The sequence below is a fragment of the Moschus berezovskii genome, chromosome Y (assembly GCF_049115385.1).
Source record: "Moschus berezovskii isolate FMDL1 chromosome Y, NW_MosBer_1.0, whole genome shotgun sequence".
Taxonomy (NCBI): Eukaryota; Metazoa; Chordata; class Mammalia; order Artiodactyla; family Moschidae; genus Moschus; species Moschus berezovskii.
The window spans coordinates 47,190,991-47,210,422 of record NC_142489.1 but is presented as its reverse complement, the minus strand read 5'-3'; positions in this window follow the sequence as shown (position 1 = coordinate 47,210,422).

The following is a 19,432-nucleotide window of genomic DNA, read 5'->3' as shown; positions in this document are numbered from 1 at the left end:
GACTGTTGAATGGCCCAAGATACCCAGAAGTCAAACATGTTTTCCTTTGAAATGGAGGTAGGAAAAAATAAAAGAGACACAAAAAGAAAAAAAGTATTTAGGGGCTGAGGCTGGTTTTGGACAGGAAGTTGTAAATAAGGAGAAGCTTGCAGACAATTGTAAACCCTCTCAGGACAGTGACAGTGGAGAACTCTGGGATCGCTTAGAGCAACATAACCAAGGGAAAGAGAAACAAAAGCAAATGTGCCTAACTGTAATTTCCAGCAGAGAAAAAAATCAGATGCACCTGTCCACCATCATTGAGGTGGACCGAGGAGGGATGCCCGGACTGTATCACCTGCCCTATGATAAGGACCCAGTTTTAATGGTCTGAGGATGATCTGACATGTCTCAGGAAGTAGCAACTTAATCCATGGGAACACCAGAGACAAAAATGCCAAAAAGTCTTTTCTTGAGATAATTCTCTATGGCCATATAGGGAATACAGACACTCACAGAACCAAAGATTGAACATTCAGTTCAGTTCAGTTCAGTTCAGTTCAGTTCAGTTCAGTTCAGTGGTTCAGTCGTGTCCGACTCTTTGCGACCCCATGATTCACAGCACGCCAGACCTCCCTGTCCATCGCCAACTCCCGGACTTCACTCATACTGATGTCCATCGAGTCGGTGATGCCATCCAGTCATTTAATTCTTTGTTGACCCCTTCTCATTCTGTCCCCAGTAACTCCCAGCTTCAGAGTCTTCCAGTGAGTCAACACTTCGCATGAGGTGGCCAAAGTATTGAAGTTTCAGCTTTAGCATCAGTCCTTCCAATGAACACTGAGGATTGATCTCCTTTAGAATGAACTGGTTGGATCTCCTTACAGTCCAAATAACTCTCAAGAGTCTTTTACAAAATATCAAAGATGTGCAAACAGGCTTCCATTTATGGCCCTGTCCTCCACGGAGGCAGAGAGGAATGTTTGCATCAGACAGAGGCAGAATGCAGGAGGCTGCTGTTATATCAACTCCAGAGACCACATCTGCCACCAAGCTCTGAGCAGGCTGCCATTTGCTAACCATATCTTCCTGAGTTCATGCTCAGTTCACATAGGTCAAGAGGGTCAAAATATGAGTTCAGTACCCCTATGGAGACACACGGATTTCTTGCAAAATTCAGGGAAATTTGAATGGCCTGCCTGTTGTAGTTTAGGAAAAGGTTTGTCATGGACAGGCACATTACCCTACACACCTGGAAAGGTAGAAGTTTCCACCCTCAGTCCAAAATCACAATTGCATAATGGAGTTACGATGTGGTACTGCAAAACATAAGTAGACATAGCTGCCAAAGTATGTCGAGTAGACATTGCAGCCGTTTGATTTAGAGCAGCTACTAAGTGACACCCAGTGAAAAATGCTCAACTTGGATTGTGATATGGAGAGGGAGATATGAGGGTGTTCCGAAAGGGAGGGCATATAGGTATATTTATGCCTGATTTATTTTGAGTTCTGAGAGAATACAGCAAAATTCGATAAAACAATTCAGTTCAGTTCCCTTCAGTTCAGTCTCTCAGTCATGTCCGACTCTGCAACCCCATGAATCACAGCACGCCAGGCCTCCCAGTCCATCACCAACACACGGAGTTCACTCTAACTCAGGTCCACAGAATTGGTGATGCCATCGAGCTTTCTCATTCTCTGTCGTCCCCTTCTCCTCCCTCATTCAAACTTTCCCAGCATCAGAGTCTTTTCTAGTGAGTCAACTCGTTGCATGAGTTGGCCAAAGTATTGGAGTTTCAGCTTCAGCATCAGTCCTTCCAATTAACACCCAGTATTGATCTCCTTTAGAATGGACTGGTTGGATCTCCTTGCAGTCCAAGGGATTCTCAAGAGTCTTCTCCAGCACCACAGTTCAAAAGCATAAATTCTTCGGTGATCAGCTTTCTTCAGAGTCCAACTCTCACATCCATACATGACCATGGGAAAAACCATAGCCTTGACTAGACGGACCTTGGTTGGCAAAGTAATGTCTCTGCTTTTTAATATACTATCGAGGTTGGTCATAACTTTCCTTCCAAGGAGTAAGCGTCTTTTAATTGCATGGCTGCAATCAGCATCTGCAGTGATTTTGGAACGTAAAAAACTAAGTCTGACACTGTTTCCACTGTTATTCCATCTATTTCCCATGAAGTGATGGGACCAGATGCCATAATCTTTGTTTTCTGAATATTCAGCTTCAAGTCAACTTTTTCACTCTCCTCTTTCACTTTCACCAAGAATCATTTGAGTTCCTCTTCATTTTCTGACATAAGGGTGATGTCATCTTCATATCTGAGGTTATTGTTATTTCTCCCTGAAATCTGGATTCCAGCTTGTGCTTCTTCTATCTCATCGTTCCTCACGATGTACTCTGCATATAATTTAAATAAGCAAGATGACAATATACAGCCTTGACGTACTCCTTTTCCTTTTTGGAACCAGTCTACTGTTCCATGTACAGTTCTGACTGTTGTTTCCTGACCGGCATACAAGTTTCTCAAGAGGCAGGTCAGGGGTCTGGTATTCCCATCTCTTTCAGAATTTTCCAGTTTATTGTGATCCACAAAGTCAAAGGCTTTAAAGTAATTACCCTTCCATTAAAAAATCAATAAGAGAAATAGCAGGTTGATGTGTCACAATATTTTCCTGTGATCTAACTGATACTGATGATAGAGAAGAGAAATAATTTCAAGTTAGGGCACTTGTTTAAACAAGAATCTGAATGGTAGAACACTTTAGTATGAATGGCACAGTTAAACTTCTGCAGGCTGAAAATACATTCGCTCCTCTAGTTTCAGAATGGAAGTCAGAGTTATGATCCCCCATATTACACATTGCTTTATCATGCTTCTTCTTATCTCGGAATAATGAAGATATTGTAGAGACAATTTTATGATCAACTCTTCTTTTGATTCTTACTAAATGTGAGGTTAACCTAGTTCAAAATATGGTTATGAGAGAACTGAAACTAAGGGGCGCATGAGAAGATGGCAAAGGAATAGGATAGGGTGACCATCTTCTCCCCCACAAAATCATCAAAAGAACATTTGAACGCTGAGTAAATCCCATAAAACGACTTCTGAATACTGGCAGAGGACATCAGGCACCCAGAAAAGCGGCCCATAGACTTTGAAACGAGGTAGGAAAGAGCATAAAAGATAAAGAGATACGAAAGAGGGAGGAAGGGAGCTCCGTCCCGGGAAGGGAGGCTTAAAAAATAAAAAAAAATAAAAAAAAAAGGGAAGTTTCCAAACACCTGGAAACATAGGTGACTCTGTGGATAGGCTTGGAACCTCAGAGGGCCACATAACTAGGAGAAAAGAGACATAAATAAAGTCCACAGACTAAGTGCCCAGAGGAAACTCTCAGTGGAGAAGTGGTGCAGACGCCCGCACCCACCACTAGCAGGTGGGGGCCGGACAGGGAGGCGAGATGTCAGTGCTGAGAGAAAGGACAGGGCCTGAACGCCCCGAGGGCAAGCTGAACACTCTAATGGGAGCAAAGCAGACTGTGCAGCGAAAAGCCCCAACCTAAGATTCTGCCAGTCCCGCTCACAGAAAAAAGGACTAAGCAGAGCAAGCCGGCTGTGGGTGGCCCATCCCCCAGTTACCGCCAGGACAGGCACGGAGGGCAGCCAGAGCCAAAAGGGGCAGCTGCAGCCCCAGAGAGGAATCCCATACCAAGCTGCAGTCAGGCTTCCTTGCTAACCTAGACTTCTTGGGTTCGGGCGGGTCAATATCCCCCTGAGAAAGTGCTCCTCTTGTACACCCAGAAAACCAAGCAGCAGGGAGGGGGAGGCGATAAGCCACAGCGACCACGCTTGCCAAACTCCTGGTCACCTGAGCTGCTCAGACTGGGGAAGGCACAAAATACAGGGCAAGCCAAGTCTGCGCTTTTGTGGAGTACTCGAAGACCTGAACCTGAGTTGCTCAGACCTGGGAAGTGCATGCAACCCAGCGCTGGCCACGGACAGCACCTGGCAGAGCAACCCAGAGCCTGAGCAGCACAAACAGGAAAAACACACACGCTGCGAGCGGGAGCATTCCCACAGCAGTAGAGACACTGCGAGCACTGCCCACAGATGTCAGTGATATTTGTTAGCCGCGTTCCTCCCTCCCATGGCAGGACCTAATAGGTGAGCTGGTATCCACCACCGCCCCCTGGTGTCAGGATGGGAATTAGACACTGAAGAGAGCAGCAAACAGAAGAGATTTTACAATAGAAGGAACTGCCTTGGAGGTAATAGAGGGAGAAGTCTTAAGCCTACTGCAAGAATAAGACTGAAAACCAGAGGCAGAGGCTTAAGGCCAAATCCTGAGAATACCAGAGACTTCCTACTCCAGGGTACACTGGGGACCAGAATGAGGAGAAATAAACATGTTTACCATGGATCTAGAAGAAATGAACAGGAGTCAAGCAGTAAAAATCAATGCAATTACTGAGATTTACAACACCCTGTAAGGAACCAACAGTAGAATAACTGAGACAGAGAAAGAACTAATTAGGTGGAGGCAGAAAGGAGGAAATAACTGAAGCAGAGTGAGGTGTGCAACAAAAACAACAAGTTAATCAGGTAAAGCTCTGATTGGGGCAGTGATAAATGTCCCACAATGAGAAACTTAGGTGTCTAGATGGAGAACACCAAAAAAAAAAAAAAAAAAGAGTGGGGTACTTGGAAGATTCTTGAGGAAGTAAACTTTGAAAGCACCCTTAAAATGAGTCAATCCGAAATAATTGGGACCAGATATGAAAAAACTGAATATTCAAAACAGGGAAAAGAAAGTGACAAATTTCTGTATTGTCACTCAGCTTATGTGAATCTACATTAGAGTATACGATTAAAATACTAGATGAGTAAATCTCAAGCTTACATTAAGGACTGGGAGAAACATAAACAGCCTCAGATTATATAGATGGCAACACTGAAACAAATAGAAAGTGAAGAAAAAATAAAGAGTCTTTTGATGAGGGTGAATGAGAAGAGTGCAAAATCATACTGACGACTCAACATTCATAAAAACAAAGAAAAAGGCATCTGGTCCCATCACTACTCTGCAAATAGAAGGGGTAAACATATGAACTTCCAGATTTCCAATTGGGTATCAGAAAAGGCAGAGGAAAGAGAGATTAAATTGCCAACATCCGATGGATCATGGAGAAAACAAGAGAGTTCCAGAAAAACATCTCTCTGCTTTATTGACTATGCAAATCCGTTGACTGTGTAGATCACAATAAACTTTGGAAACTTTTGGAAGAGATGGGAATACCAGAAGAACTGACCTGTCTCTTGCGAAAACTATATGTAGGTAAGGAAGCAACAGTTAGTGCTGGACATGGAAAAACAGACTGGTTCCAAATAGGAAAAGGAGTATGTCAAGGCTGTATATTCTCATGCTGCTTATTTAACTTATATGCAGAGTACATGATGAGAAACCCGGGCTGGAAGAAGCACAAGCGGGAATCAAGGTTGCTGGGAGAAATATCAATAACCTCAAATATGCAGATGGCAGCACCTTTAGGCCAGAAAGTGAAGAGGAATAAAAAAACTTCTTGATGAAAGTGGAAGAGGAGAGTGAAAAACTTGGACTAAAGCTCAACATTCAGAAAGCTAAGATCATGGCATCTGGTCCCATCACTTCATGAGAAATAGATGGAGAAACAGAGGAAACCATGCGAGACTTTATTTTTTAGGTTCCAAAATCACTGCAGATGCTGATTGAAGCCATGAAATTAAAAGATACTTACTCCTTGGAAGAAAAGTTAAGACCAACTTAGATAGCATATTAAAAACCAGAGACATAACTTTGCCAACCAAGGTCGGTCTAGTAAAGGCTGTGTATTTTGCAGTGGTCAATATGGATGTGAGAGTTGAACTGTGAAGAAGGTTGAGTGCAGAATTGATGCTTTTGAACGGTGGTGTTGGAGGAAATTATTGAGACTCACTGCAAGGAGATTCAACCAATCCGTTCTACAGGAGATCAGTCCTGGGTGCTCATTGGAAGGACTGAAACTGAGGCTCCAACTCCAATACTTTGGCCACGTGATGCGAAAAGTTGATTCATTGGAAAAAAAAAAAAAAAAACTCTGATACTGGGAGAATTGGGGGCAGGAGGAGAAAGGGATGGCCGACGATGAGATGGCTGGATGGCATCACCGATTCGACGGACATGAGGTTGAGTGAACCCCAGGAGTTGGTGATGGACAGGGAGGCCAGACATGCTGTAATTCATGGGGTAGCAAACAGTAGGACACGACTGAGACTGTTCTGAACTAAACTGAAGTATGTGGAAACAGTGAAAGGCTTCATTATCTTTGGCTCGAAAATTACTAAGAATAGTGATTGCAGTCATCAAATTAACTGTCACTTGCTTTTGGATGTAAAAGCTTTGACAAACCTAGACATTGCATTAAAATGAAGACACACCACCTTATTAATTCTCAGTTAAATATAAATGTCAAAGATGGTTACCCTTGTCTAACTCAAAGAAACTAAGCCATGCCATGTGGGGCCACCCAAGACAGGCAGGACATGGTGGAGAGGTATGACAGAATGCGGTCCACTGGAGAAGGGAATGGCCAACCACTTGAGAACCCCATGAACAGTATGAAAAGACAAAGTAATAGGATACTGAATGAGGAATTTCCCAGGGTGGTAGGTGCCCAGTATGCTCCTGTTGATCAGTGGATAAAAAACTGCAGAAAGAGGGAAGGGATGGAGCCAAAGCCAAAACAGTATCCAGTTGTGGATGTTACTGGTGATAGAAGCAAGGTCCGATACTGCAAAGAGCAATATTGCATAGGAACCTGGAATGTGAGGTCCGTGAATCAAGGCAAACTGGAAGTGGTCAAATGAGATGGCAAGAGTGAATGTAGACATTCTAGGAAACAGTGAACTAAAATGGACTGGAATGGATGAATTTAACTCAGATGACTCAGATGATTATATCTGCTACTCTGGGCAGGAATACCTTAGAAGAAAGGGGGGAGTCATCATGGTCAATAAAAGATTCCGAAATGCAGTACTTGGATGCAATCTTAAAAACGACAGAATGACTTCTGTTCGTTTCCAAGAAAAACCATTCAATATTACAGTAATTCAAGGCTATGCACCAACCGGTAATGCTGAAAAAGCCGAAGTTGAACGGTTCTATGAAGACTTACAGGAACATTTAGAACTAATACTCAAAAAAACAAACAAAAAAAATGCCCTTTTCATAATAGAAGACTGGAATGTAAAAAGTAGGAAGTCAAGAAACACATGGAGTAATAGGCAAACTTGGCCTTGGAGCAGGGAATGAAGCAGGGCAAAGGCTAATAGAGATTTGCCAAGAGAACGCACTGGTCATAGCAAACACCCTTTTTCGACAACACAAGAGAAGACTCTACACATAGACATCACCAGATGGTCAACACCAAAATCGGATTGAAAATATTCTTTTCAGACAAAGATGGAGCAATTCTATACCGTTAGCAAAAATAAGACCGGGATCTGCCTGTGGCTCAGATCATGAACTCCTTGTTACCAAATTCAGACTTAAAAGGAACAAAGTAGGGAAAACTACTAGACCATTCACATATGACCTAAACCAAATCCTTTATGTTTATACAGTGGAAGTGAGAAATAGATTTAAGGGACTAGATATGGTAGATAGAGTGCCTGATTAACTCTGGACGGAGGTTCTTGACATTGTACAGGAGACAGGGACCAAGACCATGCTCATGGAAAAGAAATGCAAAAAAAAAAAAAAAAACAAAATGGCGGTCTGAGGAGGCCTTACAAATAGCTGTGAAAAGAAGAAAAGCAAAATGCAAAGGAGTAAGGGAAAGATATAAGAATCTGAATGCAGACTTCCAAAGAAGAGCTAGGAGAAATAAGAAAGCCTTCCTAAGTGATCAATGCAAAGAAATAGAGGAAAACAACAGAATAGGAAAGATAAGAGATCTCCTCAAGAAAATTTGAGATACCAAAGGAACGTTTAATGCAAAGATGGGCTCGATAATGGACAGATATATTATGGACCTAAGAAAAGCAGAAGATAGTAAGAACAGGTGGCAAGAATATGCAAAAGAACTGTACAAAAAAGATTTTCACGACCAAGATAGTCAGGATGGTGTAATCACTGACCAAGAGCCAGACACCTTGGAATGTGAAGTCAAGTGGGCCTTAGAAAGCATCACTACGAACAAAGCTAGTGGAGGTGATGGAATTCCAGTTGAGCTACTTCAAATCCTGAAAGATGATACTGTGAAAGTGCTGCACTCAATATGCCAGCAAATTTGGAAAACTCAGCAGTGGCCACAGGAGTGGAAAAGGTCAGTCTTCATTCCATTCCCAAAGAAAGGCAATGCCAAAGAATATTCAAACGACCTCACAGTTGCATTCATCTCACACACTAGTAAATTCACGTTCAAAATTCTCCCAGCCAGGCCTCAGCAATACGTGAACAATGAACTTCGAGATGTTCAAGCTGGCTTCAGAAAAGGCAGAGAAACCAGAGATCAAATTGCCAACATCCTCTGGATCATGGGAAAACTAAGAGAGTTCGAGAAAAAACATCTATTTCTGCTTCATTGACTATGCAAAATCCTTTTACTGTGGGGATCACAACAAACTGTGGAAAATTCTGAAACAGATGGGAATACCAGACCTCTTGAGAAACCTCTTGAGAAACCTGTATGCAGGTCAGGAAGCAACTGTTAGAACTGGACACGGTACAGCAGACTGGTTCCAAATAGGAAAAGGAGTGTGTCAAACTTGTATATTGTCACCCTGCCTATTTAATTTCTATGCAGAATACATCATGAGGAACAGTGGGCTGGAAGAAGGGAAAGGCTGGAATCAAGATTGCTGGGAGAAATGTCAATAACCTCAGATATGAAGATGATATCACCCTTATGCCAGAAAGTGAAGAGGAACTCAAAAGCCTCTTGATGATAGTGAAAGCGGAGAGTGAAAATGTTGGTTTGAAGCTCCACATTCAGAAAACTAAGATCATGGCATCTGGTCCCATCACAGCATTTGAAATAGATGGGGAAAGAGTGGAAATAGTGTCAGACTTTATTTTGGGGGCTCCAAATCACTGCGGAAGTTGATTGCAGCAAGAAATTAAAGGAAGATCACTCCTTGGAAGGAAATTTGTGACCAACCTTGATAGCATATAAAAGAGCAGAGACATTATTTTGCCAACAAAGGTCCGTCTAGCCAGGGCTATTTTTTTTCACGGGATCATGTATGGATGTGAGACTTGGACTGTGAAGAAAGCTGATAGCCGAAGAATTGATGCTTTTGTACTGTGGTGTTGGAGAAAATCTTGAGAGTCCCTTGGACTACAAGGAGACCCAACCAGTCCATGCTAAAGGAGATCAGTCCTGGATGTTCATAAGAAAGACTGATGCTGAAGCTGAAGCTCCAATACTTTGGCCACCTAATATGAAGAGCTGACTCACTGGAAAAGACTCTGATGCTGGGAGGGATTGGGGGCAGGAGGAGAAGGGGACGGCAGAGAATGAGAGGCCCGGATGTCATCACCGACTCGATGGAGGTGGGTTTGTTTGAACTCCGGGAGTTGGTGAAGGACACGGAAACCTGGCATGCTGTGATTCAGGGGGTTTCAAAGAGTTTGACATGACTGAGAGACTGAATTCAACCTTAACTGAACTGAATAATGGTAATGTTGGAGGCTATGGGATGTTGTTGAGTAATGTATATAGCTTTTGACTGCTAATTTATTTAGCACCTTTTATTGCTAATTCAGGAAATACTTAAAATACTTCATTTGGCAAGCACTATGTCTTAGCTGATGTGAAAGATATATAAGGCAACTTGGGTACAGATACAACACAGAAGAATTGGACATCTGTGGTTAACTTGGTAGGAAGGAAGAGAAGGTCTTTCCATTCCCAAGTAAGTGTTTAGGAAAAGTTGTGAAATGTGGCTTATTATGACTGAATATATGCTGCCTGATTGTAGCTCTAGAAATTCTGTGAAACAGATAGATAATGAAGCTAGTAAGGGAAAGAAATGCCTTGTCTTCCAAAAACTGATTACCTTGCTGAGATGCTGCATCACCACAAGGATTTAAGTCTATCTTTGTAGGAATAGCAAAGCAACATCAAAATATACATGAGGAAATATAAGGTGGTGTGTTGGTGGGAGGAAATAAAGGCATGACATAAGGAGAGCAGAGCAAGAATGACCCTTTTTAATACAACTTGTAAAATGCCTATCTTTTGCTGACTGTGGTGCAATTTGACTATGTCATGTTATCATTGGCATCCCATCATGGTATGATAGTGATCATGATTATCGAGTAGTCTAAATCTACATTTTTAAGTGAAACACATTTTTTTTTTAATGAAGAAAACCTTCTGCCTAACCTCTTAGCTTTCTTGCAATGACTGGTATAATATAATAAAACTGAGAAAGCGTTCATATATATATGCTCATTTGTTGTTTCTAAATTTGATTTGTTTCTGATCCTTCCCCCATACCATCCTAAATTAGACACCCAGTCAGTTCTGCCTGGATGATTTCACAAGTCAATTTATTTACATTTTGTCTTTTACATTGTTTACATTTTCTATTTTTTCAAACAATTCATTAGGTGTAATATAACTATGATGCATACTGAATGTTTCCTTGAACAGAAAATTTTATATTAAAGCAGAGCAAAATATCCAGGAACTGAAATGCTCATTTACTCTTAATTATTTCAAAGTGAAATTGACACTATGAAAATGAGCATATAACTTTATTCTTCAAATAAGAGAATTGTAGGAATTTGTCGACATATCCTAACGTTAATTTTAGTCTTCAGTGTCATGCATAATCTGACACCTATTTGGTACACCAGTTGTATTAGAATGATTTTTAAATAATGAATATGGTTGATGTTTTGACCTAGAAAGAGAGGCAACAATGTATCAGAGATCTCCATTACTGGGAAACATGAATGACCTGCCTGTTGTAGTTTAGGAAAAGATTTATCTATCAGGGACCAGCCTCGATATGGACCAGGGTATCCTCAGGATGAATGGCGTCGGCATCAGAGTGAGAGAGAGAGAGAGAGGCTGATGATTCCTTGGTTTACGCAGGAAACCAACAAAACCCCAGCAAGGGGTTTGCTCTGTTTACGTAGGCTGCAGACGCCCTTTGGAATCACTGGACACACCCCACCAGGGCAGCCCCTCAAGTGGGTATTAGAAGCCCAGGCAGATAAGTAAACGTAGAGGGCCCAGCGCTCCAAGGATCTCAACCAGAAAAAGGAGAATAGAGAAAAGGATGGAAAAAGAACGACATGGGGAGACCAAGCTTCAGTGAGCAAGGCCCAAAACTTTATTTTCCAGTGCTGCTTTTATACCCTAAGTTGTGCACATGAGAAATAGAGAACGGGAGGTACAGAGTCACGCCAAAATCACGCGGGGTCAGCAGTCTTGACCTTTACCAGGATCAGGGCTTATTTTCATAGGTCTCGTGATATACAAAAGTTTTAGGTGGTTTACATCATCTTCTGGCCAGGAGGCCTGCTAACAGTTTATGCCCTCTCTCCTAACAAAGGTTAGTTAGCTAGAAAAAGTCTTATATTCTTTTAAGGTGATTTTCCTAAAGTCAGGTGCTATTCACCAAAGACGTATGACAAAGTTACATTCCTATAAGGCAAGGGTGTAGTGAGCTACAAGAAAGGAATTTATTATCTTAAGATCTGATGTGGTTAAATCAAAAGTTACTACTTATTTTCTCTATATGTGATTAATATATTTCCAAGGATACAATAGAGAGAAAATATGGAAAGTTTGCAGCAAGCATTGATTCAACAATGAAATCTTTTTTAGTACTATTCTAATGATTTAACTTCTTCAACAAATTCCTGTATTTTAGAATATTAGGCTTTTTGTCCTTGCGTGGCTGGGAGGCTGTAAACAGTCACATTCATCGTTGTAAGAGCCCGGACAAAATTGTCATGCAAGTTAGAAAGCTTTCAGAGGGGCTTGGATTGGAACACTCCTATTAGGCTGAGGAGAACTTTTAAACTACAGCTCTGAATTAATGTTTTCAGAGAAAGGTGGTTGGGGGAAGCCTCTGTCACTATTAGAGGACTTGGTAAGAGGTGTAAGATAGTAAGGCAGTCAGACTCCGGTTTTCTTTGGGGTAGATGCTCGGGTAAGTCCAGGGGGTTCCTCGAGTCCTGATTAGCGTTTGCCCATCAGGCCTCTTCCACAATTGACCTTTACCACGGGTAGGATTTCCCTCGCTGGCTCCTGGCATTTGTCATGGGCTGCCACATGACCATACACAGCTGGAAAGGTAGAAGATTCCACCCTCAGTCCAAAATCACAGTTGCATAATGGAGATAAAATGTGGTACTGCAAAATAGAAGTAGACATAGCTGCCACAGTATGTCAAATATACACTGCAGCCATTGGTTTAGAAGAGCTGCTAGGTGAAACCCTGTAAACAGTGCTCCACCTAGATTGTGGGATGGAGAGGGAGATGGGAGGGTGTTCTGAAAGGGAGGGGATATATGTATATCTGTTCCTGATTTATTTTGAATTCTGACAGAATACAGAAAAATTCGGTAAAACAATTACCCTTCCATTAAAAAAAAAAAAACAAAATAAGAGAAACAGCAGGGTGATGTTTCACAATATGCTCCTGGGGTCTAACTGATATTGATGATGGAGAAGAGAAATAAATTCAAGTTAGGGCACTTGTATCAGCAACTATCTGGATGGCAGAACACTATAGTATGAATGGCACACTTAAACTTCTGCAGGCTGAAAATACGTTCACTTCTCTAGTTCCAGGATTGAAGTCAGAGTTATGACCATCCATATTACCCGTTGCTTTAACATGCTTCTTCTTCTTATCTCGGATTAATAAAGATACTATAGAGACATTTTTCTGATCAACTCTTCTTTTGATTCTTACTAAATGTGAGGATAACCTTGTTCAAAATATGGTTATGATAGAACTGAAACTAAAACCAAAGGGGGAAAAACATTTCGTAACTCTTTCAATCAAGATAGATCAGAAAAACAAAGAAAAATGGATTCCCTTAATCATAAAACATGAACAGTATCAAATAATCCTCTTCCGTTAGTAGTTTTAAAAACTTACATAGTCGTAGAAATAATGATCCTCAAGTAAAATATATTATAAGTCTAAGGTAAATATCATTTAAATACCTTTAGGATTTGAAATTTTCCCAATTATTTTTTGGTCAAAATATAATTTAAGCCATTTTTATTAATCTGGACAAACAAATGCCAGAGAGAAGACATCACCAAATGCTCAACACTGAAATCAGATTGATTTTATTCTTTCAGTCAAAGATGGAGAATCTCTATACAGACAGCAAAAACAAGACCAGGAGCTGACTGTGGCACAGATCATGAACTCCTTGTTGCAAATTCAGACTGAAATAGAAGGAATTGGGGAGAACCCCTATACCATTCATGTATGACCTAAGTCCATTCACTTATGACTATACAGTGGAAGTGAGAAATAGTTTTAAGGGACTAGATCTGACAGAGAGGGTGCCTGATAAATTGTGGGTGGATGTTCATGACATTGTACAGGAGACAGGAATCAAGATCATCCCCAAGAAAAAGAAATGCAAAAAAGCAAAATGGCTGTCTGAGGAGGCCTTACAAATGGCTGTGAAAGAAGGGAAGTGTAAAGAACAGGAGAAAAGGAAATTTATACCCATTTGAATGTAGAGTTCCAATGAATAGCAAGGAGAAATAAGAAAGACTTCCTCAGTGATCAATGCAAACAAATGGAGGAAAGCAATAGAATGGGAAAGACTAGACATATCTGCAGGATAATTAGAAATACTGAGGCAGCATTTCATGCAGCGGTGAGCTCAATAAAGGACACAAATTTTAGGAACCAAAGAGAAGCAGAAGATATTAAGAAGAGGTGGCAAGAATACACAGAAAAACTGTAGATAGAAGATCTTCAGGACCCAGAAAATCAAGATGGTGTGATCATTCACGTAGAGCAAGACATCCTGGAATGTGAAGACAAGTGGGCCTTAGGAAGCATCACTTTGAACAAAACTAGAGAAGGTGATGGAATTCCAGTTGAGCTATTTCAAATCCTGGAAGATGATGCTGTGAAAGTGCTGCACTCAATATGCCAGCAAATTTGGAAAACTCATCAGTGGCCACCGGACTGGAAAAGTCAGTCTTCATTCCAATCACAAAGAAAGGCAATACCAAAGAATGCTCAAAGTACAGCATAATTGCTCTCATCTCACAAGCTAATCATGCGTTGCTAGAAACTGTCTTTAAAAACTAAATCGTGAGTGACCTATAGAGGCCCGTAGAGTCATATCTCTGGTCTTTCCAAAGTTATGTACAGATATGAGAACACCAAGGGATTATTGACTGTGAACTGCTCTCCTGGGGAAGACTTGTGAGATTCTTTTGAACTGCAGGAGTACCAAACAAATGAATTGTAAAAAAATCAACTTTGAAGACTCATTGGAAGGACTGATGCTGAAAATAAAGCCCGAAAGCTTTGTCCAATTGAGGCAAAGAGCTGACACATTAGAAAAGACCGTGATCTATAGAAAGTGTTGAAAGCAGGGGGATCAGTAGGTGAGAGAGGATGAGACATCTGGAGAGCATCAGTGATTCAAAGGACATGATCTCGAGGAAACTATGGGAGAGAGTGAGGGACAGAGAGGCCTCTTGTGCTAGAGTCCAAAGGGATACAAAGAGTCAAACATGTCTTAGTGGCTGAAGAAAAATAGCATTTCAGTTAATAATTTGGGTCTTGCCGGATGGCAGTTGGTCCCAAAATATCAGAGGAATGGGAGGAGAAGACCACTCCCTCCCTAACAAATTCTTCTAAGCATCGACTGCACATGGAAGAACTTCCAGACAAAAAATTGTGAAGACTGTTGAATGGCCCAAGATACCCAGAAGTCAAACATGTTTTCCTTTGAAATGGAGGTAGGAAAAAATAAAAGAGACACAAAGAGAGACAAAGTATTTAGAGGCTGAGGCTGGTTTTGGAGAGGAAGTTGTAAATGAGGAGAAGCTTGCAGACAATTGTGAACCCTCTCAGGACAGTGACAGTGGAGAACTCTGGGATCGCTTAGAGCAACAAAACCACGGGAAAGAGAAACAAAAGCAAATGTGCCTAACTGTAATTTCCAGCAGAGAAAAAAATCAGATACACCTGTCAACCATCATTGAGGTGGACCTAGGGGGGATGCCCGGACTGTATCACTTGCCTTATGATAAGGCCCCAGTTTTAATGGTCTGAGGATGATCTGACAGGTCTAAGGTGACGAAGCAACCTAATCCATGGGAACACCAGAGACAAAAATGCTAAAAAGTCCTTTCTTGAGATAATTCTCTGTGACAATATAGGGAATACAGACACTCACAGAACCAAAGGTTGCACATTCAGTTCAGTTCATTTCAGTTCACTGGCTCAGTCGTGTCTGACTTTTTGAGACCCCATGAATCACAGCACACCAGACCTCCCTGTCCATCGCCAACTCTAGGACTTCACTCAAACTCATGTCCATCGAGTCGGTGATGCAATCCAGCCATTTAATTCTTTGTCATCCCCTTCTCCTTCTGCCCCCAGTCCCTTCCAGCATCAGAGTCTTCCAGTGAGTCAACACTTCGCATGAGGTGGCCAAAGTATTGAAGTTTCAGCTTTAGCATCAGTCCTTCCAATGAACACCGAGGACTAATCTCCTTTAGAATGAACTGGTTGGACCTCCTTGCAGTTCAATTGACTCTCAAGAGTCTTTTACAAAATATCAAAGATGTGCAAACAGGCTTCCATTTATGGCCCTGTCCTCCACGGAGGCAGAGAGGAATGTTTGCATCAGACCAAGGCAGAGGGCACAAGGCTGCTGTTATATCAGCCCCAGAGACCACATCTGCCACCAAGCTCTGAGCAGGCTGCCAGTTGCGAACCATATCTTCCTGGGTTCATGCTCAGTTCACATAGGTCAGGAGGGTCAAAATATGAGTTTAGCACCCCTCTGGAGACACATGGAATTCTTGCAAAATTCACATAGTTCAGGAGGATCAAAATATGAGTTCAGCACCCCTCTAGAGTCACACGGAATTCTTGCAAAATTCAGGGAAATATGAATGGCCTGCCTGTTGTAGTTTAGGAAACGATTTATCATGGGCTGGCACATTACCCTACACACCTGGAAAGGTAGAAGCTTGCACCCTTAGTCCAAAATCACCTTTGCATAATGGAGTTTCGATGTGGTACTACAAAATAGAAGCAGACATAGCTGCCAAAGTATGTCAAGTAGACATTTCAGCCATTTGATTTAGAGCAGCTGCTAAGTGACACCCAGTGAAAATGCTCAACTTAGATTGTGAGATGGAGAGGGAGATATGAGGGTGTTCCGAAAGGGAGGGGATATAGGTATATCTATGCCTGATTTATTTTGAGTTCTGACTGAATACAGCAAAATTCGGTAAAATAATTCAGTTCAGTTCCGTTAAGTTCGGTTGCTCAGTCGTGTCCGACTCTCCGTGCCCCCATGAATCACAGCACGCCAGGCCTCCCTGTCCATCACCAACTCCAGGGTTTACTCAAACTCATGTCCAGAGAGTCGGTGATGTCATCCAGCCATCTCATTCTCTGTTGTCCCCTTCTCCTCTGCCCTCAAACTTTCCCAGCATCAGAGTCTTTTCCAGTGAGTCAACTCGTCGCATGAGTTGGCGAAAATATTGGAGTTTCAGCTTCAGCATCAGTCCTTCCAATGAACACTCAGAATTGATCTCCTTTAGAATGGACTGGATGGATCTCCTTGCAGTCCAAGGGAATCTCAAGAATCTTCTCCAGCACCACAGTTCAAAAACATCAATTCTTCGGCGATCAGCTTTCTTCACAGTCCAAGTCTCACATCCATACATGACCACGGCAAAAACCGTAGCCTTTACTTGACGGACATTGGTTGACAAAGTAATGTCTCTGCTTTTTAATATACTATCGAGGTTGGTCATAACTTTCCTTCCATGGAGTAAGCGTCTTTTAATTTCATGGCTGCAATCAGCATCTGCAGTGATTTTGGAGCCCAAAAAATAAAGTCTGACACAGTTTCCGCTATTTTTCCGTCTGTTTCTCAGGAAATGATGGGATCAGAGGCCTTAATCTTTGTTTTCTGAAGGTTTAGCTTCAAGCCAACCTTTTCTCTCTCCTCTTTCACTTTCACCAAGAGTCGTTTGAATTCTTCTTCTCTTTCTGCTGTAAGGATGGTGGCATCTGCATATCTGAGGTTATTGATTTTCTCCCAGAAATCTTGATTCCAACTTTTGCTTCCTCCAGCCCAGCATTCCTCATGATGTACTCTGCATATAAGCTAAATAAACAAGTTGACAATATACAGCCTTGATGTACTCCTTTTCCTATTTGGAACCAGTCTCTTGTTCCATGTACAGTTCTGATTGTTGCTTCCTGACCTGCATAGAGGTTTCTCAAGAGGCAGCGCAGGGGTCTGGTATTCCCCTCTCTTTCAGAATTTTCCACAGTTTATTGTGATCCACACAGTCAAAGGCTTTAAAACAATTACCCTTCCATTAAAAAATCAATAAGAGAAATAGCAGGTTGATGTAACACAATATTTTCTTGTGGTCTAACTGATATTGATGATGGAGAAGAGAAATAATATCAAGTTAGGGCACGTGCATGAGCAACTATCTGAATGGTAGAACACTTTAGTATGAATGGCACAATTAAACTCCTGCAGTCTGAAAATACATTTGCTCCTCTAATTTCAGAACTGAAGTCAGAGTTATGATCACCAATATTACCCATTGCTTTAATATGCTTCTTCTTCTTATCTAGGAATAATAAAGATACTGTAGAGACATTTTTTATGATCAACTCTTCTTTTGATTGTTACTAAATGTGAGGATAACCTCGTTCAAAATATGATTATGATCGAACTGAAACTAAGGGAAGCATGAGAAAATGGTGGAGGAATAAGACAGGGTGACCACTTTCTCCCCCACAAAACCAGCAAAAGAACATTTGAACACTGAGTAAATCCCTTGAAACAACTTCTGAATCCCGGGAGAGGACATCAGGCACCCAGAAAAGCAGCCCATAGACTTCGAAAAGAGGTAGGAAACAGCATAAAAGATAAAGAGATACAAAAGTGGGAGGAAGGGAGCTCCATCCCGGGAAGGGAGGCTTAAAAAAAAAAAAAAAAAGAGAGAGAAGTTTCCAAACACCTGGAAAAACAGGCAACTCTGTGGATAGGCTTGGAACCTCAGAGGGCCACATAACTGGGAGAAAAGAGACATAAATAATTAAAGCCCACAGACTAAGTGCCCAGAGGAAACTCTCAGTGGAGAAGTGGTGCAGATGCGCGCACCCACCACTAGCAGGTGGGGGCTGGGCAGGGAGGGGAGACGGCAATGCTTAGAGAGACGACAGGGGCTGAACACCCCGAGGGCAAGCTGACCGCTCTAACAGGACCAAAGCAGACTGTGCAGCGAAAAGCCCCATCCTAAGACTCTTCCAGTCCTGCTCACAGAACAAAGGACTGAGCAAAGTAATCCGGCTGTGGGCGGCCCATCCCCAAGCTCCCACCGGGACAGGCATGGAGGGCAACCAGCGCTAGAAGGGGAAGCTGCGACCCCAGAGTGGCTTCCCATACCAAGCTGCAGTCAGGCTTCCTTGCTAACCTAGACTTCTTGGATTTGGGCCAGTCTATATTTGCCTGAGAAAGTGCTCTGGTGGTACACACAGAAAACCAAGCAGCAGGGATGGGGGAGGCGATAAGCCACAGCGACCACGCTTGCCAAACCCCTGGTCACCTGAGCTGCTCAGCCCGGGGAAGGCACAAAACACAGGCCCAGCCAAGTCTGTGCTTTTGTGGAGTACTCGCGGACCTGAACCTGAGTCGCTCAGACCTGGGAAGTGCATGCAACCCAGCGCCGGCCAGGGAGAGCACCTGGCAGACCACCTAGAGCCTGAGCAGCATAAACAGGAAAAACACACACGCTGCGAGCAGGCGCATTCCCACAGTAGTCGAGACACTGTGAGCACTCCCCACAGATGCCAGTGATATTTCTTAGCAGCGTTCCTCCCTCCCCAAGGCAGGACCGAACAGGTGAGCCGGTGTCCAACACCACCCCCTGGTGTCAGGATGGGAATTAGACACTGAAGTGACCAGCAAACACAAGAGATTTTACAACAGAAGGAACTGCCTTGGAGGTAACAGAGGGAGAAGTCTTGAGCCTACTGCAAGAATAAGACTGAAAACCAGAGGCAGAGGCTTAAGGCCAAATCCTGAGAACACCAGAGACCTCCTGTTCCAGGGAACATTAATTGATAGGTGCCCATCAAATGCCTCCATACATAAACTGAAACCAGGCACATCCGAAGGGTCAACAAGGTTCAGTGAAATAAATA